At 39.2% G+C, this 27,781-nt stretch overlaps 1 protein-coding gene across 4 annotated transcripts in view; it reads left to right on the plus strand.

Annotated features, from left to right (window-relative positions):
* LOC129761730 (lachesin) overlaps nucleotides 1-27,781 on the plus strand; it is a 320,135-nt gene that overhangs the window by 207,114 nt on the left and 85,240 nt on the right. The window lies entirely within an intron of this gene.

The raw sequence follows: 27,781 nt of genomic DNA on the forward strand, positions 1-27,781 counted from the left end.
CTCACAAAGCAAGTTATATAACAAATTATTCAATAGAGGCGGCAGACCCCGAGATTGTAATTTTTCTGACAAAACCTCTATTGAAACAGAATCAAAGGCCCCCTTCATGTCCAAGAATACTGAAGCCATTTGTTCTTCTTCTTCTTCTTTTTGGCTTTAAGAGGGTTTAAACTTCTCAGTTCATTCGCCTCTATAAGCCATTTGTTTTTTTTCGGCGTAAGCCATTTGAATTTCTGAAGAAAGCAACGCAAGACAATCATTCGTCCCCTTGCCCCTGCGGAACCCATATTGTGTATCTGAGAGTAGGCCATTCGTTTCAACCTATCGATCAAGGCGAAACAAGATAATTTTCTCCAACAATTTCCGTATACAAGACAGCATTGCTATTAGGCTGTACGAATTGAAGTCGGACGCGGGTTTTCCGGGTTTTTGAATAGCTATAATTCGCACTTGTCTCCAATCATCTGGAACAATATTATGCTCCAGAAACCGATTGAATAAGTTCAACAAGCGATGTTTCGCCACATCAGGGAGGTTTTTCAGCAAGTTGAACTTAATTCTATCCGATCCCGGAGCAGAATTGTTACATGAAAGGAGAGCAAGAGAGAATTCTACCATCGAAAACTCGGAATCAAGATCGCACCTATCTTGTGGTATATCTCGAATAATTCTTTGCACTGGAGCGGAATCGGGACAAACCTTTCGTGCAAAATTAAAAAAATCCATCGATGTGAATATTCCTCGCTTTCATTGGATGAAGAGCGATTTCTCATGTTTCGAGCCACTTTCCATAATTTTTTCATTGACGTTTCTCGTGACAAACCTCCCACGAAATTTCGCCAATAAGCACGTTTTTTCCCTTTGATCAAGTTTTTAAATTGATTTTCAAGGTCCAAATACGTTTGAAAATTTTCAGGGGTTCCACGTTTCCGAAAAGCTTTAAATGCATTCGATTTATCTCCATAAAGCTTGGAACACTGGCTATCCCACCATGTATTGGGAGGCCTTCGACGAATAGTGGAACCTGGGATGGGTTTCGTTTGAGCGCGAACCGCGCTGTCATAGATCAAACGAGAAATGAAGTTATACTCCTCCAATGGAGGCTAACCATCTCTGGAATTGATGGCTAGAGCAATCGCGTCGGCATATTTTTTCCAATCAGTGTGTCTTGTGAGGTCGTATGCCATGTTTATTGATTCAGAAGAATTCAACCCATTGGTGATAGAAATTTTGATTGGCAAGTGGTCACTACCGTTGGGATCCTGGATTACATTCCACTTGCAATCTAACGATAGAGAATTCGAGCAAAGCGAGAGGTCAAGAGCACTTGGGTTAGCAGGAGGTTTAGGTACACGTGTTGTTTCCCCAGTGTTCAAAACGGTCATATTGAAGCTGTTACAAAGGTCATATATCAACGATGAACGATTGTCATCGTACTGTTCCCCCCAGGCAGTTCCGTAAGAGTTGAAGTCTCCCAAGATTAATCGTGGCTCAGGAAGGAGTGAGAACATGTCAACAAGTTGCTTGCGCCTAACCGCAGCTCTCGGAGGCCAATACAAGCTACATACAATTTTGAAGCGCCCTTCAAAATTTCTGCGAAAGTGCGTTTAGAGCGTTCCCTCAAAAAGCGCTTCTGTTTCTCCCAGCGAGTCTTGTATGTTTCACAAGCTGAGAGCACGTGTGGGGATCCCCCGCAATATGGACACTTATGCTCAGTCGCACTGCAGGATTTCCCCTCATGTTGTTCTCCGCAAGTGGCACATCGTTCTTTATTGGCACAATAAGCAGCCGTGTGACCAACTGACTTGCACTTTAGACAAGTCATTGGCTTTGGAATAAAAAGTCGCACGGCTAACCTCAATTTATCTACCATCACGTAGTCAGGGAGAGCTGAACCAGCGAAGGTGACTCGAAACGAGTTGGACGGCGTAAATTTCTTTTCTTCTCCTTCATGGGAGACTGTCCGACTGCCGAGCTGGCGGGAACCTAAGATCTTAACAGTCGTCGAGGGCAGTTTTTCAAAACAGCCGGTACCTTCACTCGTAATGTATTCGCACGTCAAGCCCGTTTCGGTTATCACACCCTCAATTTCGACTATGTGAGAGGGAATGTAAACCCGATACTCAATTGTAAAATGCTGATCGACAACAATCTTGTTTGCGTCTTTTCGATCAGTCACGACAACTCGCAATTTGTTTGGTCTAACCTTCGAAATTTCCGAAACGGAGGTATACCTTGCTAGATCTTTCGCGATCTGCATCACTCTCAACGGCTTTCCATTTGGCTCAGGCCTGAAGAAAACAACCCAGGGACCAGTTCCGGGCGCATCTTCTGGATAGACCTTTACACGGGGAGTGGGAATAACAGGAAGGGAAGGCGAGGACGGGGATTGAGAGGGATCGGGGACAGTAGAGTGGGAAGGCGAAGGTTGAGAAGGAGCGGGAAGAACAGAGGGAGAAAACGAGGTTGAAGGTTGAGTGGGATCGTTAAGGGCAGATGGGAGATTTGCTAGTTTTTTGGAGGGAGGCTTGGTAGGGTTAGCTGACTCGTCCCCAGAAGAAGTATCGTCCGTATTTGGAACGCGTTTGAGTGACTTCTTTTTATCCGTTAGGAGGGAACTAGAGTCAGAGACCTCCATATCCGAAGGTCCCCCACTCTCTGCCATTTTAAAATTTGCACTTATATTCTAAGTATTTTTTTAAACAATGTTTCACAATAAAATAATTCACAAAAACAAAAAAAAACTTATAATTATTAAATATTTTCTCTCAGTATATTTAATGTTATTCACCTATGAACGCACTCCAGTGCAGATGAACGGAAGCGTGCTGAAAGCTCGTTGGTGGTGGGAATGTGCCTACCAAGGCGCCTAGAAGTATATCCTAAGGTGGGCCAACTTGCTAAAACCACTCTTCAGCCATCTTGGAAGTCTACTGTGCTTTGTTTGTAAACAAAACACAATACGCTAGTGCCGAAGCTCGCTCGTGATCAGTCTGTCTCTTTCACGCTACAAGCAAATAATTCCCCTTCTGCTTTCTTCCGTACTGTTTTCATATACCGCTCCCCTAACCAACATAGTGACGAAACGGCCTCACCTAGTACCATAGACCCGTCTTGGTGCCTACGACACCACAGTCGTCGGTGAAAGCTTACCCGCACTGTCACTGTTGGCACGATGACTCGGCGAAATCTCCAATGTCGGCGAAGCAGCGACAAAACAAAAACCAATGCTTGGCTTTCCGAGGATGAAAGCCTCTATCCACTTGCAGGCAGGGCACTTCACTCACTATCCAGATAGCGAAATGAACTCTTCAGCGGCAAAAAAAACAATCACGCGGTAACCAATAACGGAACTTGGACGCGACTTTCCTTCGTCTGATTTCAAAAGAGTTAAACTAACAGATTTCTGAACAATGAAAAGAATTAGGGTAAATGATCTTGGTTTGTCCAATTTGGGGTGTTTTTACGCAACTAGTAAATGCAAATCGATTTTTCTTCATGAAAATCACACATAATCGATACTAGTTTGGGTTTGTTGAAAAGCCCCAAGTCTCTTGTTGCTAATACTATCATAAGGCGTTGAAATTATTCAAATTTTTATGTTTTTAACGATTTTCCTCAAAGAGAAATTATGATCATGGTTTGACCACCTCTGATCATGGTTTGCCCAAAAAAATGATCATGGTTTGTCCGGTTTTAGAAATCTCCATTTTTGAATGATAACATTCGAATTCACAGTTAGATGTTGCATTTATCATTGCTTGAGTTTACTGTCGTCATATTGATTCATTCATAATCTAGGCTTTCTTCAGAATATTGCCTTTTCTTGGGCATTTTAGAAGTGTTCACCTCAACACAATCAACACAGAAAAACCATACTTCTGCTATGCGCGAAGCACACCATAAACAAACATAAACAAACTGCAGCGCGCCAAGCGGTTGCCATAGAAATCATGTGGACAAAACAACATTATTGAATTGGGGAACTCATGATCAGAATTGAGTTCATCAAAATGCGTTAATTTAATGGTTTATCTATGTAAATCCGATACAAATGGTGAGCAAGCATGATGTTTACAATATTTATAAGTGTTGTAATCCAGAAAAGGTCTGAATACGTGCCAAATAATCATCTGGTGATCGATTAAAAGTTAGCTCGAATGAGGGGCGCATTGACACAAATAGAAGGTGTATTTTATAATCCTTTAAAACATGTGATTTCGTAAAAATATACTATCAAACTACTATAAATAATGTAAAAGGCAATTTCATTTATATGTTTCGAAACATTCGAAGGCCTTATTTGACACAGGAGCGCTGAATTAGAGCATTCAAAAAAGTGGACAAACCATGATCATATTTCCGACTGGACAAACCAAGATCATTTACCCTACATTGAAAATAACCAAGTGTTCTGAACAATCAAAGTCCTACGTCAAACTTCCGACCGTGCACCTTGGCTCAGACCCTTACACTTTTTTGACGTATGATTACGTCTTTCGGGAACATATTGGGGTACAAATTGAAAATCTAAAATAGAGCACATCGTGAAAATTGTCCAATTTCAAACGCTTATTGCTCAGTCATTTCATGATGGATTGATGAAATTTTTGCGTCAATCGATTTGGGCACTCCATAACAATTTTTTATATTGAAGAAAATAATATATGTCATGAAACTAACTATCGAACAATTGAAAAATCCCAACCCCTATCCTAACGGAAATATCCACTTCTGATTGGTCGAAATTGACGACACATGCGGCGAGTCTCTTACAGAGACACCAAAACCAAGCTGCCTGGGGGAAATCGGCATTGCAAATACATGAAAGTAAGGGGAGCTTTTGTTCCTACCGAAATGTATTCCGTAACAGAGACATTAAAACCAAATCATTATCAAAGAGTTTAACGATGTAATTCTTCAAACATATCCAAAATCAACAGATAGCCTAACGGAATCCTACGTCAACTATGTGGTCGTGTCAGGGACACAACCCTCCTGTGATTTTTTTATATGCAAACGACACATTAAAACACATTGTGTGGGGGTCCTCGTAGCCTAATTGGCTGCGTGGTACTTCGGTACTTCGGTGAAATTTCGTAAACCAAAGATGTTTCTTCAAATAGACAACTTGTTACTGGTGTCTCTGGTAACCATTGACGGGAACGACGGATCCATCGGCTGAAGGAGGCCTCAATCTTGATAGCCGGGGAATTTTATACTTTGGTCTTGAGAAAGACCGTTTGACTATCAAAACACATAGGAAATCAAAACACAGGAATACTAACCTACGATAACGGATGGTTTATCTTCGCGATACTTCATATACAAAAATTGGGAAGTTATGTACGGAATGCTTACTAAAAATCGGATCTTATTGGTTCTTTCAGAATGAGACAGGTGTTATGTTCTTGCTATTTTTTTTTCAAAAGGAAATGCGCAATGCGCAAATGCGTCGTATTTTTCTTAAACTAGATTCGATTTATTCTTTAACGAACTGTCATCGGTTATGACAACACATTGAATTTATCCATAGCTGACTATTTCCCAACTTCCACCGCGATTGGGGTCATATGCTGCACTCAAGCTACCATCACGCTCCCTCGCGATTGCCGTTGTGGATGCAGCCGATGCAATTCTCCGCACCACGTGGCCACGCTCCATCAGTTGGTCGATTAGACTTTCATCGAGTCCTTCCTCGATGTCAACAGCCATTGGTGCTAGCTGATGGTGTATTCTTGGTGCATTCACTGCCGTATTAAGATCTTGCCCGAAGAAGAAGTGTCTCAGTACCATGAGAGCAGTTAACGTTGTGATTCTTGTTCCACCCGAAGCTCCTACCACCATTCGAACATCTCCCCGATCGTCAACGATAACCGTGGGAGTCATCGAGGACAGTGGGCGCTTGCCGGGGGCAACAAAATTTGCAGAAGATGCAGGAACTCCAAAGTTGTTCGTCACCCCGGGGGTAGAGAAATCGTCCATTATGTTGTTCAGTATGATACCGGTTGAGGGCGAGCGACGCTTACATCCGAAGCTGAAAGAATCGTTAGATGGAAATTTTTGTTTTGGTAATGTGTTCCAGTTGCCCTACTAGGTATTGATGGTAGCGGTCAACGCTACCGCATCTCCATTCGGTGCTAGTACCGAAACGTGCGCTGTTCCGTGATCTGTCTTCGCAGAAAATTCGGCCCCATAATATTGATAATCGGCGAACGTTTTGTGGCTATCGATTTTCTCTCGGATGCTCCCGGCAAACGATTTGCTAGAGAGATTCGTCAGCAGATCATGCATTTCGGGTAAAAAATCCGAATCGCCCATTCTGGTACGTTGTCCATAGGCATGCTTGAAACTCTCGATGACACGGTGCCACGTCAAAGAAACGTTAATGTTCAGGTCATCATAACCATCTAGTATATTGAGGGCGAAAATTGTGAGTGCGCCGCTACCTGAAAGTGGTATGCTGTGAATTGTGTAGTTATCACGGATAGTCGCGAATACGGTAGGTGACCATCGAGGTCTGCAAGAATGATAAAATTAGTATGAACTGTTCTCTATTCCATCTCGCGGATTATACTTATAATTGACGAAATCTTCCTCAGATAAGATACTATTAATCGATCGAAGATCGTGCATCAATTTCGTGAGAACTGATCCACCTTTTCCATACATCGATTCCACTCCTTCGTTGGCGATTACCTCGAGCGTATCAGCTAGAACTTCACGTTTGAATGTATCACCCTCCTGCCACACATCTTCTGTCTCTGGATTTATCAGAATTTCACGCAACGATGGTTCGGACAGAATACGTGCTCGCTGAGAAACAAGAGCCTCTACAAAAGCTGACGAGACCACAACTCCACTCCGACACAGATTAATCGTCGGCTCAAACAAACTTTTCCACTCCAGTTTCCCATAGCGTTGATGCAGTTCCCAAAATCCTCTGATAACACCGGGCGTCGCGATTGCAAGCCCACCTACCAGAGCGGCGTCACCATTCGCCACAAACATATCTTCCGTTGCGGCAAGGGGAGCCATCTCGCGAGCATCCAGCGATTCCGCTGTTCCACTTTGTCGACTGTAAACCGTCGCCAGAAACCCTCCTCCAATTCCGGTACTTTGTGGACAGGCCACCTCTTCGCACAACATAACAGCAATGGCGGCGTCCACTGCCGATCCATTCTGCCTGAGGATGCTGGCACCTATCGGAGCGCATTCGCGTCCATTGGACGTGATGGCACCGGCGGAAGACTTCCGTTGGAAGCCGTCATTACTTTCCGACGAGGGACTGGTTTCGTATAAACCAAAAACTATGCCCGAGACAACGGCAAAGGTGACGATCGCGGCAGCCGCCGATATGTAGAGCAGTTTCTTTCCGGTGATTGCGATTCTACATGGATTGATAATGTTCACAAATGTCAAAAGTGGTTGGAACATGAAACTAACTGATTGCTCTGTTTCTCCGAAAATTACTTACTTCATTCTATGAACGATTTCCGTATCTTAACTAACGTTCGCGCAGTCGGTAGGCTTAATAGCATCAGTTCAAGTCAGCGCAGAATCCCGGTAATTGTTCGTAATCAGTTGATAAAAGTTATCAGCATATAGGTACATACCATCACTTATCGAGGAGGCGGGCGCCCCGTCGAATAGCATTCTTTTAGATTGCAAAAAACGCTCAAATTGCTAGTCAATCACCAGTATTCCCATAATCGTGTTTTATGTTTTCAATGGATTGGGCGGAGAAACGCAATGAGCTAAACATCATAAAAAATATCGAATATTTTTAAAAATTTCATGTGCAATTGAAAGATTTCAATTCAGAATAGGGTGAATGATCTTGGTTTGTCCAATTTGGGGTGTTTTTACGCAACTAGTAAATGCAAATCGATTTTTCTTCATGAAAATCACACATAATCGATACGAGTTTGGGTTTGTTGAAAAGCCTCAAGTCTCTAGTTGCTAATACTATCATAAGGTGTTGAAATTATTCAAATTTTTATGTTTTTTAACGATTTTCATTAAAGAAGAATTATGATCATGGTTCGCCACCTCTGATCATGGTTTGCCCAAAAAAATGATCATGGTTTGTCCGGTTTTAGAAATCTCCATTTTTGAATGAAAACATTCGAATTCACAATTAGATGTTGCATTTATCATTGCTTGAGTTTACTGTCATCAAATTGATTCATTCATAATTTAGGCTTTCTTCAGAATATTGCCTTTTCTCGGGCATTTTAGAAGTGTTCACCTCAACACAATCAACACAGAAAAACCATACTTCTGCTATGCGCGAAGCACACCATAAACAAACATAAACAAACTGCAGCGCGCCAAGCGGTTGCCATAGAAATCATGTGGACAAAACAACATTATTGAATTGGGGATCATGATCAGAATTGAGTTCATCAAAATGCGTTAATTTAATGGTTTGGCTATGTAAATCCGATACAAATGGTGAGCAAGCATGATGTTTACAATATTTATAAGTGTTGTAATCCAGAAAAGGTCTGAATACGTGCCAAATAATCATCTGGTGATCGATTAAAAGTTAGCTCGAATGAGGGGCGCATTGACACAAATAGAAGGTGTATTTTATAATCCTTTAAAACATGTGATTTCGTAAAAATATACTATCAAACTACTATAAATAATGTAAAAGGCAATTTCATTTATATGTTTCGAAACATTCGAAGGCCTTATTTGACACAGGAGCGCTGAATTAGAGCATTCAAAAAAGTGGGCAAACCATGATCATATTTTCGACTGGACAAACCAAGATCATTTACCCTACGAATAAAAGCGAACGAAAGAAACGTGTTCAGATAACGATCCTCACTTTATCGTTATGACAATTATAAATTGACGAGAGCAACACGGGTCTCCGGAGACTGTAATCTAATTAGTTGACAAAGTTTCCATCAGTGATAATATTGCATTATTAGATGATACGGTTTTATTGAACCACTATTTATATTCGCTCTCTGCTTTCCTAACTTAATATAATTGGTAGTTTATTTTGGGGATGCAACTTAATTCGTTCCGCTTTTTGTATATCGTTATAATAATTAGAAGAAAAAAATACTGCATTATTCATTCATTCGAATTGCATTATTCAAAGTATTGGCCATCACCGTGGGTAATATGGAAAGTGGGGGTAATATGGACAGGTGATTGATTTGTATAGTTACATTTTGAATTTTAGATTTCTGTTAATGAGAACACCTTCCACATGTTATTCTATAATATTTAAGCCACCCTATGGCAATGAATACTGATCAAAAGTGGAAAAGGGTAACAAAAACCGAAAGTCATACATGATTCCGCGTGTGGATGTAATTTTAGCTGCTTCGATGGTAAGCATTTTGAATGGTTTAATATCAAAATTCTATTCGCTGATGGTTATATTTCTGTTTGAGAGTTAACAGAGAAGCGATATTAGATATGTACGGAAAAGTAAATTAATTTTTGAGTGGAAAATTTAAATTTTTGAAATAATTGTACTGGTGGGGTAAAACGAACAGTTGCCAGTGGTAGTGAGATGGACCGTGAAAAGTCTGTTTAATATATTTCTAAGGAATGCCCTGCGTGTATAAATGGAAATCAAATCGCCAAATGTGGACTGTTTATAAGCTGACTGGAACCAAAAGCAAAATAGTTGGGGATCTGTTTGTTTATACTGCTGAAAACCGCGATACCACTCGAACTGGATTAGTTCGATTTTTTCATTATTTAACGGACATTCGTGATGAGTTCAGTCCTTGGTTGAATAAAATTATTCGTGTCGCGATCGATAAACCTCTACGCTTCATATATTACAAACCTGTCCATATTACCCCCACTATATGTCCATATTACTCGCATGAAAAAAAAAGTTGTACTTTCCGGTCTGTTTTAATTTCAGTAAAAAACATTGAAAAACACTTTTTTGTAAATTATTTGGCCAATTAGGTAGAGAAACAGTATATTGAATTGCAAGAAACTGCATCAATGTTTTGGGAAACATGAGTTTCCAAAGATATAATAGAAGTTCTTCTTAACTTCAAAGTTCTTCTTAACTTAACTTAACCCCCACCTGCCCTAGTGGACAAAAATATCGGGAAGAAATGAAAAATCGATTTCTTTCTGTTTTTTCAAAGATAGCAAATCCAATTAATGTTATCAACTATCTTCGGTACTCATGGTATATAGACATAAAACTTGACTGAGGAGTTAATCTACTCCAACTGACTCCTCAGTCAAGTTTTATGTCTATATACCATGAGTACCTTACCCACGACGTGCACCCTTCACCAGGCATCTCCAACCAAGTTTGCTTCCCATACTTCTGCAATTCCTCTGTCATTTTTGATCTGTCCATGCGACAAAAAATCCATGGAATCCCAGATCACCTACGCTCCGATTCTATTCCGCCGATATTTTCGGCAGAATATGGGAAAGTTGGATCTGATAAAATGTTCTTTACTGACGGTTCATTCATAAACGAGTCCACTGGCTTCGGCATCTTCAATGAAAATTCCAGTGCCTCTTTCAAACTCAAAGATCCTTGTTCCGTGTATGTCGCTGAACTGGGTGCGATATATTACGCATTAGGGATCATTGAAACATTGCCCATCGACCACTATTTTATTTTTTCAGACAGTCTCAGCTCAATAGAGGCAATCCGCTCAATGAAGGTTGATAAACGCTCATCTTATTTCCTAACTAGAATAAGACAACTATTGAGTGTTTTGGTCGAAAAATTATTCAAGATTACCTTAGTATGGGTTCCCTCTCATTGCTCGATTCCGGGGAATGAGAAAGCGGACTCGCTAGCTAAGGTGGGCGCTTTAGAAGGCACACTTTTTGAAAGGCAAATTGCTTATAATGAATTTTTCCACATTCCTCGTCAGTATACGCTCGTAAGTTGGCAGCGCATGTGGAGTGGTGATGAGTTCGGTCGTTGGTTACACACGATTATCCCTAAGGTCTCGACGAGGGCATGGTTCAATGGATTGAATGTAGGTCGTGATTTCATTCGCGTGATATCTCGGCTTATGTCCAATCACTACAACCTCAACGCGCATCTCTATCGCATTGGGCTCGCAGCAAACAATCTTTGTGATTGTGGCGATGGCTACCACGACATCGAGCATGTTGTCTGGTCGTGTATCCGGTTCCATGCTGCTCGCTCTCAGCTCTCTAGAGCACTGAGAGCACAAGGCAGACAATCGGATATCCCCGTCCGGGATATCTTAGGTAGCCGGGATCCTGATCTTCTGCTTCATCTATACCTGTTCCTCAGAAACGCCGATGTCAACGTTTAATGATGTTTCCTTCGTTGTGTCCCCGTTTCATATCCCTCCTATCCGATCGATAAACTTTTACTTAGTCGCGGCAATACATACACACACTCTTTACAGACACACGGGCCAAAGGTTGTGCAGTCCACTGATCATTCAACAAGAGCCAAAGGTTGTACCGCTCATGACAACTCTACACGAGCTGATGATTGCGCCGCCATTCTATCCTGGATTCCTCGAGTCGAGAAAGACGCACCACGCTAGATATGGGGTACAGACTAGGGGGGCGTTGCTGATTAATGGTCAGCTGCATCCCAATAGGAAGTATCCCGTGTCGGGCACACGTACAGAGCATCGAAGACTGCGACATACCAATTATGAGAACACTTGTAATACTAACCTCGAGTCAACCGCGAGTAATCGGTTACATATTACTAACATAGTCTAAGCAAATATTGTCAAAATATTGAACTCCCGGCCCCGTTAGGCTGACGCCATATGAGCCTTAATAAAATATATATTTTGGATAAAAAAAAAAAAAAACTATCTTTCATTTGATTTATATAACGTTGTAGTAGAACCATTAAGTACTGAGATATTATTGTTCTTATTGTATGAACGAAAAATTTCGAATTCGTATTTGATAATAAATACACTCGACAAGAAAAATTGGAGGAACAGAGTGCGATGTCGGAAATTTTACGTGATTTTTGACATGTTGTAACTTCGTACACAATCAACGCATATCGATGGGATGTGCATCATTTTGAAGGTATTAGAATATTTCACGTACACATTTTAATCTTGGTTTGTGCAGGTGTAGTGGGCAACAATATCGGGAAGAAATGAAAAATCGATTTTTCTCAGTTTTTTCTAGAATATTCTGGACTAACATACTTTTTTGTTAACCAACTCAACGACAAATCCAATTAACCTTATCAACCATCTTTAATGTGGCTCCAAAAACGATCCTGTAGGACCTTCCCACACAGAGATATTTCAGTTTGAATGAAAAATCTCCCCTTCGCCTTTGATGATGAATGATGCAATAAACAACGATCGCACCGCAAATCGAAATGCAGTTTTGAAAACTTCAATAAATTCTCCACAAGGATAATTTGTTACTTTGACGAAAAAAAAAATTATATAAATTTTTTGCATCGATTTCAAAAAAGTGGCAAAAACAAGATTTTTATGGTGCTTTACAAAATCCACTGTAATGTGTTTCGGATCACCGAGAGAAATCCGACGGAAACTACTAAATGATACTTCAATAAATTCTGCGGAGTGTAATAAAAACGCGGGTGACTTGTTTGGGAGTCGAAGTCGGAGAGAACTTTATTTCAACAACTACTTTGACAGCAGTATGTTTATCCCGCCGAATGCTGAGTACACGAATAATTGAAGTTATCTAAAGTGTCTATAAAATATATTCATTCGATAGATGTTCGAATACACTCTAAAATTCAACTCATCTAAATTGTAATTCAATATACAATAGCTCTTCCCCCTTACAAAAATTAAAAAAAAACAATAAACAATAATTCAAAAAAAAAACATATTCACTTTCTTTTCTATTCTTGGCTTCTTCACTCTCTTCGAACGCCTTGATAGGCCAGTTAGCACTACCGATTCAGGCTGATACTTTCTCTTCATGCTTCCATTCACTGTTGATTGAATCTCGTTTCGAACCGACGTTTGCCGAACATCATTTCTCTCCTCCACGGTTGGCATCTCGGTTTCAGAGGTAGTCGGTATTGGCCGACAAGTTTCGACCGATCTCAACGACGGCCTGGGATGACCCGATGTTCCTTGTGTATCCCTAACGACTCTGACCTGGATTGGATGAACGGTAGTCGTCGTCTCGTTTCCAACCGTAATCTGTAATAACTTTTTAGAGAATCGTTTTAAAAATGATGCACGATATACTTGTACCCCAGACATCTGCGTATCAAAAGGATCATGTTGGTAATTTTTATTATTACATTTAGAAGCATCATCGAGCGAATGTGGTACCAGCGTTTGCTTATAATTCTTCTCTGGGTTGGTCAAATCGATCAACATATTTGGTGTATAACTAAATATTCTTCCAGAAGGGAAACTACCCTCTGATGCCATGTTATTATTTCTATAATTTACCTAAACAATTTAAAACCTTCTCCCCTGAAAAATAGGGAACATCATTTGCTTTCCTAAAAATTGTAATGTCCCTTTTGATAACCAAATCGGCTTCAAAATTATTTATTTGAGCAGAAACGTCAGAAAACTTTAATTTTATTCCAGCAATTAGTGCGTTATTTTGTTCTTCTGTAATATAATTGATTGGTATTGAATCAACAAAAAAATGTCACCAATTGGAAAAATTATAGGATGTTGTGTCCAAGATACGACCGCATTGTTGACGTAGAACTACGCTGTTATTTTATATAAGTCGCTTGTTTATACCTTCGGATGTTATTCTACAATGCTGTGGAATTTTAGAAACAACTGCTTAGTAGAATAATCTTTGAAATAGTATTGCCTCAAAGGAATCGCACCTCTAGGCATCGCTCGTACAACGAAAACCAAGCGCCAAACAAGCGTTCGCCATAGCATGCATACAGAGTCATACATTGGTGGCTTGAAACTACTAGGAATATAAACACTTCTCATCATTTTGCGCTATTATCAAAAGAAACGCTTCTGTTAATGTTACTGGCCTCGAAAAAAGTTTCATTACTTTCTCACGCTCGAGAGAAGCGCAGCTGTCATCCTTAGTGGAGGAAGTTTTGCTACTAGCAAGCGAAACCTAATCACATACAAAATTCTAGAACGACATCTACTTTCTTGGTGACTAAACAAGCGAAATAAACTCTTTTTGTTAATAACAACCTCGAAAACAGTAGCAATGCTTCATTATGATCAATATTAGCACAAATGTAATCCTAGTTGAAGGCAGTTTTGCGACTGGCACGCAAACCCAAATAACTTATAACATTCCAGTAAGACATTCAAGATGCTTGGTATTCCACAAATATTTTTTTTGGCGCACAACCTTTACGCTTTCTTCGCCGTCAGTTTAATGCATTGATGCATTCTCAAAGGCTCCAACGAAGTCCTTATGATGACGGAAAACAAACAATGTTAACTGCTAAGAAAAAGACTGAATTATGCCACACAGCTTGTACTCTGATGTAACACCCATCGATGCGTATTCGCTTATGAGTTTGTCAAGAGCGACCGCCTTCACCACCAGCGGGGGGAGCTTGATTTTGGTCGCCTACTTCGATGTTGTTCGATGTTTGTTCGGTGTCACACTCGCGAAGGCTCGGTTCAGTGCGAGCGCTTTTCACTGCACCAACATCGCGTGCATCATTAGACGACGCTTACCTCTAAATTTAATTGCCCCTGGCAATGCGTTCGTTTTTTGCAGGGCTCGAGCCTGCCTTCCTCTTCTTCTTGCTCATCACCTTCCTCTTCTTCTTGCTCATCACACACTACGCGAAGCGTCCAATCTATGACGCGGAAAGAAAAGCACACAATACGAATAATGCAAATAACGAACAGAAAAACCAAACGACGATATCCAAGTTGGATTACCACTGGTGGGGTCCAATCTTAGATCGAAGCGCAGCGAAAGCAAAGTGAACTGGATTGCTCAACAGTCCGATGCCGAATGAAAGTTTGGCTCAGCAAGATCCACTGTTTATACTCTAAGCAAGTATTCCCCTTCATTCATCTACTTTTCCTTTGTTCACGGAGACTTTAAATCCTACGATTTCCCCTCCGTTGGTCGTCGATAAGTTGCTCGTTATTGATAGCTCTGTTCGGGAAAGCACACAAATGGAAAGAACAAATGTATGGGAAATGGAAACGCTTAAAGTTTTCATGAATTTTAACCATTTACAAACCAGTGGATTGTAATGTAAAGCATATTAAACAAATCTTACGGAATTTCCGATTCGTTTAGTATGTAAATCGCCAAAATCCGTTCGCGGCAAAAATAGTTATTAACGTTAACTTTATTTCATAAAAACGTGACCTGTTTTCTGATTTGGCACCCTTAATAAAAGACGTAGTTCTACGTCAGAACGTGACCTGTTTTCTGATTTGGTACCCTTCCTGAAAGTTCTACGTCAAAAAAAAATCATCCAACCATGATCTACCCAGCAAAGGAACAAACTGGTAATCACAGTCAATAACTAAAAGATTCAATTTTACTTTCTTTCGTTTATATTCAACAATACCTTAAATTTCCCCAGAAACCTTTAACATGGAACCGTAAATTACAACTAATTGTTTTTAACTTTTCACCAAGGGAATGTTGAATTTTTAAACAAACAATTTTTCACTCATCACTGATACAGAAGAGCCACTATCAATCTTCATCTTTACACGATCATTTTCAATAGATACATTTAACAAGCAGTGACCACTAGTTTTATTTATAGAAGAAAAATTAATGCACTCCAAGTCAAAATAAGCTGCTTGCTCGAAAATGCTCGAATGTCTGTTTTGAATTTCTCTTAGTTGTCTATGAATCAAATGATACAACTCACCAAACCAACTGCCACACTCATCCGATGCCAAAAGCGAGTACCAACCGATTTTCAGCAAAATTTCCTCCACGATGTCAATGGCAAACACCAGCAAACTTCTAGGTCGATAAAAATGATTGTAGTCGGTTAATTTTCCAAACTCATAAGAAAAAGAAAAACCACTTTTAATAACTTAAACAATGAAAACTTTTTCTTTAAAAGCACTTTCTAAAAGAACAGAAGGTTTAGTTGTGTTAATTGTATTCCTTTATTAGAAATACGTCCACTAAAAGCAAATGGCGCATTGGTTTACAAAAGCGTTTGTCACCACTGAACAATGGTCGCACAATACCTTACCAAAAATATATTTGGCTCACAATGGTTTTGTTATCTTTTACCGTGTTATATTTTTCCAGATCAAAGTGGCTGATTAGGAAACTGCCGCTGCTTCTTCAAACTGATCGTTTCTCGTTTATCCTAGTCACCTCTAATGTGTTCCGGATCACCGAGTTAAATCCGAGGGAAACTACTGTTTATCCCGCAGTATGTTTATCCCGCCGAATGCTGAGTACACGAATAATTGAAGTTATCTAAAGTGTCTATACAACATACACTGTAATTCTGCAAATATCGCAGTAAGTTCTAATGTTTGTAGGCAAATTTTTAGCCCATTGTATTCCCAAAACATTTGTGAACGTTTCATGTTGATACGGTCAACCGTTTTGTCAAAGTAAATTAGAGTAAATTAGAGGAGCATTTAATCGCAAATAGTCACACATATCTATAAAAGGCGTAGGAACACATTTAAATACGAATTATAGTAGTACTGAATTACTAAAGCCTCAATAAAATTCAACATTTCAAGGTTTTTTAGTACTTAAACTTAGACTACTTAGTACTTAATTTTTTTAGGAATTTATCATAGTAAGATGCACTTTCAGTATTTTTTTTCAATTTCTTATCTCGAAGCAATAGAGAATGGCGTGCTAAAAATTGAAAGGTACGTTTTTCACCATAGATCCTATGGTGAATTGCATAGGGATTTTAAATATAGTCAAAATTTCAATACAATAGAAATTTGTACGTCCTTTTTACTTTATTCTTCCTTACCCAGCCAGCCCCTTCCCCCGTACAACTCGTGAACCTTTTGGCCGATAACTTTTCTCATACCCTTTTCAGACCAATGAAAATTTGGCTAAAGATAGATAAAAATATTCTCTATCGAACGAGTATTATCTCGAAAATGTGTTTTCGGTCCTTTCAAAAAACTTTTTTCCAATTTTCTTTAAATTTATTAATTTCTCCCATACAAGTTGTATAGGTTTTGGCCTTTTCTTAGAACCTTTTACGACCAATGAAAATTTGGCTAAAGATAAATACAAATGTTCTTCATCGAATGAGTACTATCTCGAGGATGTGATTTTGGTCCTTTCAATTTTCTTTCAAATAATTAATATCTCCCATACAACTTGGCCTATAACTTTTTTCAGACCCATTTCCGATTAATAAAATTGTGGCTGGAAGATAGGTAAAATATTTCTCTATCGAATAACTTCGATAACTGATTCTGTATACTTTCCTATATTGACCCATGCTCACGTTTCAGTCTATAACTTTTCTCTGTCAGGATCAAGAAAAAAATGAATTATGTGGAAAGATGAACGATTCAATTCTTTATCTAATGAGCATGATTTCGAAGGTTGTTACTTGATAAACAATCAATTTATTTCAACTGAAATAATTCATTATTCATTAAATCCAGCAAGACGTTGAACAGAAACTTGCACGCAACAAAAACTTTCATCCGCTAACTTCACACATAGAGACGAATGAACTGCAAAGTTTAAAGCCTCTTAAAAACTTGCAAGCAAAGCAAGCAACTTCACACAAGTCAAAACGTGTGGTCCCAGGCGTATGTCTTACAGATTTTCTTCCCGGTCCTTAAAGTGTTAAGATCCCACCAAAAACAGAGCATTACTTTGGCACCGTTGCAACGTTAAGTTCGACATGCAACTTTACGATCGGTTCAAGGCAGTCTTCCATGTTTCACAAAAAACACTGCGTCCGGAATAAACATGTTCACGCTGCTGTTCACAGTTTTGAGTTTGAGTACAAACATGATTTTTTCGTACCTATGTTAGAAAATGTGACATGTTTGTATTCGTGGTATGTTTGGACATACGATGTTTAATCCCAATGTTTCACATGATATTCGTACATGGTGTACAGTTTCTCTTGCATTTTCACCCCAAGCACCGGCAGTGCGTAGAGTAGAAGAAGCGAATCGGACACCACACCACTACCACTCAACGCGTGGTGTGTTGGTATGTTGACATGGAAAAAATGCTTTCCTTTCATGACAATGGGTGCTTCATCAAAAATATTGGGCAAATAAAATAAACCTCTTTTTCTGTTCTGAACAAAATAAACATCGATTGATATGAGAGTTTTTCACATTTGATATCATTATTTAGTGCACGCATCAATTTATATATTGAATTCATGTAACATTCGCTATTATTAGCTATTTGAACAAGTACTAAAATTGAATCATTCAGCAGTGACATGTTAGGCTTGACGCTAACCACTCGACCACGGGAGCAACCATTTTGGCTGGATCTTTGAATACAAATGGCCAATACTGCTTGTTCGCGGCGATCGCGACCCGAGCTATAAAACGAGCGGAGAAGAGGAGAAAAAAGGATGATGCAATCGCCTGCACACATAGCATATGTAGTGCAGTGTAAGTGTAACTTTTAGTTTTTTCCTTCATTCAGTTTGTGATAACATCGAGAAATTAATGGTGTGTTTTAGCCGCTGAAATTTCTCTGCTGGTTCTGCTGTGTGCCGCTGAAGGTTGCATCTAAAACTAATTTTTGGGTATTTATTTTTTTGGTCAGCATTTGTACGACGTCGCCCGCTATGTAGTCGGCTCCCCAGACTTTAATTGCCAACATGCACGCAAAAAAAATAGAAAGCTTCTTTCTATTCAGAGATTGTTTTCTTTGAACGAAACCAAGGATTATTTAATCAGACTTGCAAAATGTGCATGAACGATCTATAAACTTTTACTTAGTCGCGGCAATACATACACACACACTCTTTACAGATACACGGGTCGAAGGTTGTGCAGTCCACTGATGATTCAACAAGAGCCAAAGGTTGTACCGCTCACGACAACTCTACACGAGCTGATGATTGCGCCGGCTAGTGATCATTCTATCCTGGATTCCTCGAGTCGAAAAAGACGCACCACGCTAGATATGGGGTGCAGACTAGGGGGTCGTTGCTGATTAACGGTCAGCTGCATCCCAATAGGAAGTATCCCATGTCGGGCACACGTACAGAGCACTGAAGGCTGCAACATCCCAATTATGAGAACACTTGTAATACTAACCTCGAGCCAACCGCGAGTAATCGGTTACATATTACTAACATAGTTGTAAGCAAACATTGTCAAAATATTGAACTCCCGGCCCCGTTAGGCTGACGCCATATGAGCCTTAATAAAAAAATATATTTTGGTGCGTGAACTTATAGCCTCTTAGTTCGTGCAATTTTTGAAATGCGAACTAAATTTCAAGTTCGTTTCTGTGAAAAAGTATTCTACGAAGAAATGTTTTGGGATGAATAATTTCTTTCCATGTATGAAAAGAAACGAAACGAAAGCAATGAATACTGCGACATCGGGTGATATGTTTGTACATGATGTTCTTGAATTATAAACATCGTGTTTGTTTTCACATGTCTATGTTAGTGTATCATTGTTCGTGTTGGGGATACACTCAACACTAGCGAGAATCATGTTCGAATTCAAACAAAAACATGGAATTTTCACATCGCGTGGACATGTGTAAGTGTTTTTCGGAAGACTGGTTCAAGGTCTTTCGGATTAAGTGCGTCGGCACACGGTTGTAGCTAAAACACAACTGTTATTCATTCAGTTATCGTTTATTTTAGGTCGAGTGCAACTAGACTCCAAAAATGTTCTGTTCCCACGTTAGCTAGTCTTGGAAAAAAACTATGCCGGCTGTGTCATTGGAGAAGGCATTTCCGTTTGGTCACCGGAAATTGCTGTCTATTAAAATTCTATGAAATTTAGAAACTGATGAAATTACCTAAAAGTGCTAGGTGTGGATTCAAGGAACCACATGGTTCAATTTGCGTGGTAGGAAAGGTTGTCCTTATTCGGTCACACCTTGGATATTCGGCTTTGGCGTTGATGTTCCAGGTCGGCCGGGTTTTACATACGAGCTATTTCGTTTTTTATTGTCGTGGTGAGTACATTTTTCGTCCCCAGTAACAATTCGATGCAAAAAGGACTATCTTTCTAACAACATTTCGGACAGGCATCTCTCGCTTTCAATTTGAAAGGAACATAATTTTCTTACTTTTAGATGTTTCTTGCTGCTATGAGTCGTTTAGAAATTGTCGATATACTAATTGTCAATACTCCAAATGATGCTGCAAGCTCTGTTTGCGTTTGACATGAATCTTGATCAAAACTTGGTCAAAACTTCCCACAAATGATGCTTATGCCACACACTACACACTAGACAACCTAAGTTGGAAACCAACTTAACGAGTATCGCAGAAAAGTTGAGAGCATGTGTAATCAAATATCAAATCAGGCAACTGGCAACTGAGGTCGGATCAACTTTTTCGTTCAATTTCTGTTGACATTTTGTTTAATGCGTCGCTGAGTTTTAATATTTGTCAGCGATGATAACAAACAGCGGTAAACTTTCAAGAGAGGTCCACTTCACAGGAATACGAACGAAATTTGAGCATTTTGTTACTTCAGTATATAATTTTACATATATATATATACATATATATATATTTACATATATTTACATATATATATATTTACATATATATTTTACATATATATATATATATATGACACATATATACTTTTGCTCATACAACTAGAGAGGCTGCCGACTTTTCATCTTGTTCTTGGTTGATCGAAGAACTTTTCGTATTACTGTCCTTTTGTTTCAATTCTGGGTTTTGCATGACTCGCTAAACTCTTGTTATGTATTGACAAATTTCTATTTGAGATTTTTGCTCATTATAGGGTATAGAATGTAAAGAAAGGTGGAAGAACCTACAGTGTTCACGAAAATCTTGAAAGCTACGAGGAGTGGGGCAGGAGTGAAAACAAAAAAAGCATACTATCTCGCACATGTTATGCAGTTTGCGATTCTATTCATGAAATTGGTGGGCGATGCACCTTTAGGTAATCTACCGAATCCATCGCACATCGCAACATGATTACGAAGAAAAACTCGAGGAATTTGATGCCGAAAGCGGCACTGCAGAACACCCACAACTCAAAAATGACTCAAAATTTAAGCAATAAGAATGATCACACTGAATGATTTTTTTTCAATCCGCCCAGATGTTTCTACACAACATCTACACTCATTCCATTATAAAACACCTCTTTATGAAAAAAAATAGCAACAGATAAGAATATGGAAACAGTAAATTTTGAAACAATCTACGAAGACTATGAATGAATGACTTTGGACTATTTCTAATTTTTATAGCTCCCATATAACAAAAACCTTGAATATGAAAAAAAAAATAAATACGAAGGCACATCTTCCATTACAGTCTTGAATAACCGAACCAAAGCGTTGTGTTCGTACCTGTTTTTGTAGTTCGTGTTAGGACAATACATTCCGGAGTGAAAAAAAACATGCGGGTATAGAAGAACCCCCGGCTTGCATGAATCAACAACTTCAATTTCTACTTTTTATAATATAGAATCTTCAAACTTGAAAATTCAATCGCCTCTAGTTTCTGAGTAGTGAGAACAAAAATACCCCCCAACTTGTATGAATTTGCAAAGCGAATTCCCCTAGACTCCTTGGTTTTAAAGCCCGTGTTAGGGAAACACATGTCGGTGGAAACAAAAATACCATCGAATTGCATGTATTTGCAAAGCGGAATCCCCAGGCACATTCAGTTTAAAGTCTGTGTTGGGGAAACCGTAAATCGGGCCAATCAAAACGTGGCAGTTAGGGTGTTTAGATAACGCTTGACACTTCAAAATTATTCAATTGTTTATCTCATGAAAAATAACATTTTTTAATTGTGAAAGATGCGCAGAAATATTTCCTATCAATTCATGCGAACATTTTCCAGATCTATTAAAAAAAGAGTTACAAGCATCCCAAATCTTCCTTTTTTCTGCATGTTCTGTGTTCAGATTTTCATTTCACCCCCCAAATATTCCGGTTAGACGTAGTCCCACGTCAAAATAATTTCTACATGACAGCTGTACAGTTTTTTAACCCTCCTGTACATAACACGTATACTCGCGGTGTCACAGGCCGAAAGTTGAATTTCTCAGTAATATTGCTATGGTATATTTTATAGGTATTTATTTGAAAAAGAGGGTATAATTCAATGAAAAAACTGAATCGGAGATAGGCTCCGACCGTAAACTCATTTTGTGTCTCTTTCTTTTCCTACTCCTTCCCGTCGGGATATCGCTAGCCGGAGGAGATTTCTATTGTATTTCTGTACATTTATGATATTCTTGTTCTACAGAGTGGGGTCTAACCACATGCCCTATCTGGTGGCAATAAATCACGCTTGCAAAGCGTGATCCTTGCGGCGACACCGTCCATTAATGGTGTAACTACTTTTTGACGTGGGACTACGTCTAACCGGAGTATATGGGGGGTAAAATGAAAACCTAAACGCAGAACATGCAGGAAAAAATGAAAGATCTCAAATGCTTATAACTCGGACATTTCTTACTGTATCGGAAAGATGTTTGCATCAATTGTTAGGGAATATTTCTACGCATCTATCGCAATTAATAAAATGTTATTTATCATTAGATAAACAATTGAATAACTGTAAAATGTCAAGCGTTACCCAAACGCCCTAACTACTTTGTTTTGATTGGCCCGATTTATAGTTTCCCCAACACAGCCATCATAACTAAGCAGCCTTGGGGAAATCGGCATTGCAAAAACATGAAAGTGTGGAGATTTTTGTTCTGACCGGAATGTGTTCCCTAACACAGACTTCAAAACCAAGCAGTGTTGAAGAAATCGGCATTGCAAATACATGAAAGTTGGAGGTATTTTTGTTCCGACTGAAATGTGTTGGCTAACACAGACTTCAAATCCATGGAGCGTGGGGAAATTGGCATTGCAAATACATGTAAGTCGGGGGTATTTTTGTTCCGACTGAAATGTGTTTGCCTAACACAGACTTCAAAACCAAGGTGTCTGGGGAAATCGGTTTTGCAAATAAATGCAAACTGTGAGTACTTTTGTACTCGCTTGCCTTTGTGCAGGCTAGAATATGTTTCCTGAACACGATATAAGTTAACGTTGTTGATTCATGCAAGCCGGTAGTTCTTCTGCACCCGCATGTTTTTTTTTGCACTCCGAAATATGTTTTCCTAACACGGATTACAAAAACGGGTACGAACACAACGCTTCGGCTTGGTTATTCAAGATTGCATTGAAGGATATGCCTTCATATCTTCTACTCACTGAATGTCTAGCACTGAATACCTGAAGTTCGTCAAATCAAACAAATTCGCGGTCCGAGAAGTACGTACACTTTAGAGATGCATACTTCAGAGGGAAATGTGAAATAAAATAATCGTTTAATAATTCTTCCGTTCACATATTTTGTCCTAGGCATCGTACCAAATGAAAAAGGACTGTCATTAAATTTACTTGTAACGAAGAACATAATCTATCACAATGCATAAATTGACCTTACATGGCATCTATTCAATCTGTTTACACCCATTCCTCGCTATACGGCCGCTCTTTATACGGCATTTCGCTACAGCGGCTCTCTTGAATTAGTGCACGTTTTCGATTTACGGCCTAAAATGTTTCGCTATAACGGCAATTTTTTTTTTTTCGATGTCGATATATCTGGATAGGTTCATATTAGAGCGCCAACGAAAATGGTCATCTCGAATTTTTAAACGAAACATTCTTAAAAATGTTGATTCTCTCGAAAAGCTACCTTGTGCAAAATATCAGCTCAATCGGACTTCATTTATTCGTGTCGCACAGCCGTCAAAGTTTAAGTTTTTTTTTGTAAATCGAAAAAATAGAAATGTAAAGTGCATTTAGAATGATAAACCATGTTGCAAACAAATTTGGAACCGATCCGATTGAAATTGTATGAACTTGTATTAGAATAATTGATTCCATATACGGCTTTTCGCTTTGCGGCCGATTTTCGTGGAACGTATCTAGGCCGTAGAGCGAGATATGGGTATACTCACAAAGCAAATATATTGAATTCGATTGAATTCGGAAATTGTTTCATTCAATCAAAAATTTCGTCAATACAAACAAATGATTGCTAAGCTAAGCTAGTCCACCGTCAACTATGCGGTTATATCATAGATATAACCCACCCATTTTTTTTGCATCAGAAATCAAGTTTTCGTTTCACGTCCATATAAACGTTAAAATAAGATGTTGTACGCGAGCAACGAGGTACATGTCAGGGTGGAGTAGTAGTAATGGATTGAAGTCAGGTTGAATGAAAAAGTAGATTTGTATTCATTCGTCACGTCAATTAGAATAACACTTTGCTAGGATTGAATTGACTAGAAATGAATTGACGATCGTTAAGAGCGAGGATGGCAGATCAATTAGTCATGTTGACGGTGAATGCCGATGTAGTCCTACTCAGAAGCAAGGCGACTGAGCGGAGATTCGATTTTCATGTTTCGTCTTCAAAAATGTTTGGACCCTGGTTATAGGACAGAACGAAATATTTCCATGAGCAGGAAATATAGGTTGCGAGCGTTGTGCGAGGGGTGAGTTTCCATAACTGCATTTCAAATCCTGACGTTGATATTCGTGTTTACATTCAACTAGCTGACCCGGCAAACTTCGTCCTACCCAAAATTTATTCTTCGTTATCACATTCACGTTTTGTTATTAAGCGCACGTTCATGGGTCCAATCGCAGAACTGTTGATTGATTAATCTTCTAATCTACCCTTTGAAATTACCTTTTACTACAAATTTCCTAGTACTTCTACCAAAACTCTTCATTATAATATCAGATTATTTTCAGACACAATTCCCGAAGATTTTAAGATTTTTTTCATGTTTCTCCGTTACATGGAATAAATGTTTGGTACAGAAAATATGATAGAATAAAGACAGTCCTAAATCGGATAATTCCTTCCTCGAGTTTTGCTATTATCAACACATTCGGTGATCCATTTTTTATATAGATAGAAGAAGGTACAGAAGTGCGTTTTATCACATCAAAATCCATTTCAACATTCGAACAAAAATCAATTTCGTTAGCGCAAACATCAAATGGACTAACAACGTCTGTCACTATGTAATTGTAGAACATATGCGAATTTGAATTTTCCTAATTTTTCCATTTTTCTTCAGAGTTTTCCGAAAATTTTCAATTGTCATGTTTGATTGAAATAAGTGTATTATTTTTACTGGACTTCCTCTCCATTTCAGAGGAGGGGTGAGTCATGCCATCATAGAAACATTTCTCGTATCCAAAAACCCTCACACCCCAAATTTGGCTCCATTTGATTGATTAGTTTTCGAGTTATGCAGGAATTTGTGTTTCATTTGTATGGCAGCCCCCTCTTAGAGAGGGGGAGGAGTGTCTATTCACCATAGAAACGTTTCGTGACCCCTAAACCCTTCGCATGCCAAATTTGGCTCCATTTGCTTGATTAGTTTTCGAGTTATGTAGAAATTTGTCTTTCATTTGCATGGCAGCTCACCCTTAAAGAGAGGGTGTAGTGTCTAATCACCGTGAAAACTTTTATTGCACCCTAAAACCTCCACATGCCAAATTTGGTTTCATTTGCTTGATTAATTCTCGAGTAATCCAGAGATTTGTGTTTAATTTGTATGGCAATCAAATTTCTTGAAAACTAACAGGTATCATGAAAGAAACAGACAAGAAGGCAGTTTCAATAAAAGACGAATACAATATGTGAAATGGATTCTAGATTCTAAACTTAAAAAAGTCTGAAGAATCTGTAGAAATGGAATATAATCTGTAGTTATGGCAACCCTGAACGCTAGCCGAGACCAGTGAAACGGAAATTGATCATTCCACCTCTTCAACGCCGAATAACATCATTGTTCTTTGGTTTGAATTTTTCCAGAACGCACAACCCTTTATGCTCAACTCGAGCAAAGCAATCATCTTCTACGGCCATATCATGAAGTAGTCATTATTTATCGTCATCTCACAAGTGCAACCTGGCAAATTGACCAACAAGCATTCAGCTTTTTGTTTCCTCGCCCACCACCACACGCCTTGACTTCTACCATGATGCTTAATTAAGTTTAAAAATAACTTCCTCTTCCGGTTTCGTGCCTGCCTGCCCGCTTGTCTGCAACGCAATCTGCCGTTCCGAAAGGATGCTGCTTACGGTCTCGGGTATAATGATTACAATTATGGCGATACAACGGGAAAAATGTAAACTTGTTACTCTGTGGAATTGAAAAAGAGTACTAAACTTGCTGACCAGATGCCAGCGCACTCTGCAAGCTGTTGTCCCATTGAAACAAATTACGATCCTTGTAATCGTCAACATGTCGCGGACTCTCTAAGCGGTTCCTTATTGGTCTTATTGGCCTGACATTGTTTCAAATTCGATTTGTACCTTACTTCATCAAATTCCGACTCCATTACTTCGCTTGATTGCGTATGCATGCAAAGTCAATTGAATCAATCAATGGCAATCGAGAGAAAAAAAAATCGAGCATTTCCAATCTGCTCTCCCACGAAATCAATTGAGAATGTGCCATCATCGGGCGTCTGACCAATCGTTTTAATTCAATTAAAGCTCACTTTCCACGACCGAGATAGCGAGTGTCGACACTCCATGAACTGTGTGTGTGTGTGTGTGTGTATGTGGCATTTTTATTTCGGGGCGGAAAACTCGTAACTGGCACGGTGGATGCTTTCCCAAATTAAGTGCGATTTATTAAACGAAATTACCACTCTCCATCTTCGCCGGAGCAGCAGCAACATCAGTTGTGGGGGGAAATTTTCCAGATGGCGTTGTGAGGAGAGGGAGAGAACAAGTAGCAACTGTATCCAGCTGTGCTTCCGCGCCCACACCCCTAGGATTAGAAAGGAAGTGTTTCATCGGAATTACGAGAGTATTTAATTATCTCCATAAATTGCTAAATCAACTGTTGATGGGAGCGAATCAATGGATCAGTGCAAATAACAGCGCCTCGACACAGCAGACATTTTAGAAAATGGATTTTTCTCGGTGTTCGGTGGCTCCACCATTGAAGTACCGATCATGGGGGAACACAAAACATATTCCTCTCGAACCGCCGTAAATCACAACACTCCAGTGGAAGCTTTAGTTTGCCAAACTTCCAACTTTTAATTAAATTCGAGAATGAGCTCCCGAACTGGACCGAAATTTTTATTTCGCATTGTGTCTGGCTTTTGTTAACATTATCGGTCGAGAAGGTGTGAGGTGTGAGGGGCAAAATTAAATTTAACTTTACTATTTGTCCCGTTGTTCATCGCATATATGTTCTGCTCGGATGCTAATCGATTTTAGCTCAATTACAAAACACATCTCGACTTTATTTCGGAGCGGCTTAACAATTGTTCGCGACTCGTTAAGCAAATATTTATTATTGAAACTAGCTGAAATCGAAGCATGAGTTGCCACGCGGCAATCCACCTGAAATTAGTCGTATTTATTTATTTACAGTTAGTTATTTGATATTAGTTGTTTATCTATTTTGAATTTTCTGATTATTTCATGTTGCTCCAATTCAATTATTTTTGGGAGATTCTTGACCGATCTAACGCTTGTATACAAATGTGCAGGTCAATAGGTTCAGTAGTTTCAGTGAACCGGACAGAACGGGATTCTGGAACTTACATATTTTCGAAATTGCCTATCGATTTGCAGTGCGCTCATTATTTCATGAAGCATTCATAAGAC

This window comes from Toxorhynchites rutilus, chromosome 1 (assembly GCF_029784135.1).
Source record: "Toxorhynchites rutilus septentrionalis strain SRP chromosome 1, ASM2978413v1, whole genome shotgun sequence".
Classification (NCBI taxonomy): Eukaryota; Metazoa; Arthropoda; class Insecta; order Diptera; family Culicidae; genus Toxorhynchites; species Toxorhynchites rutilus.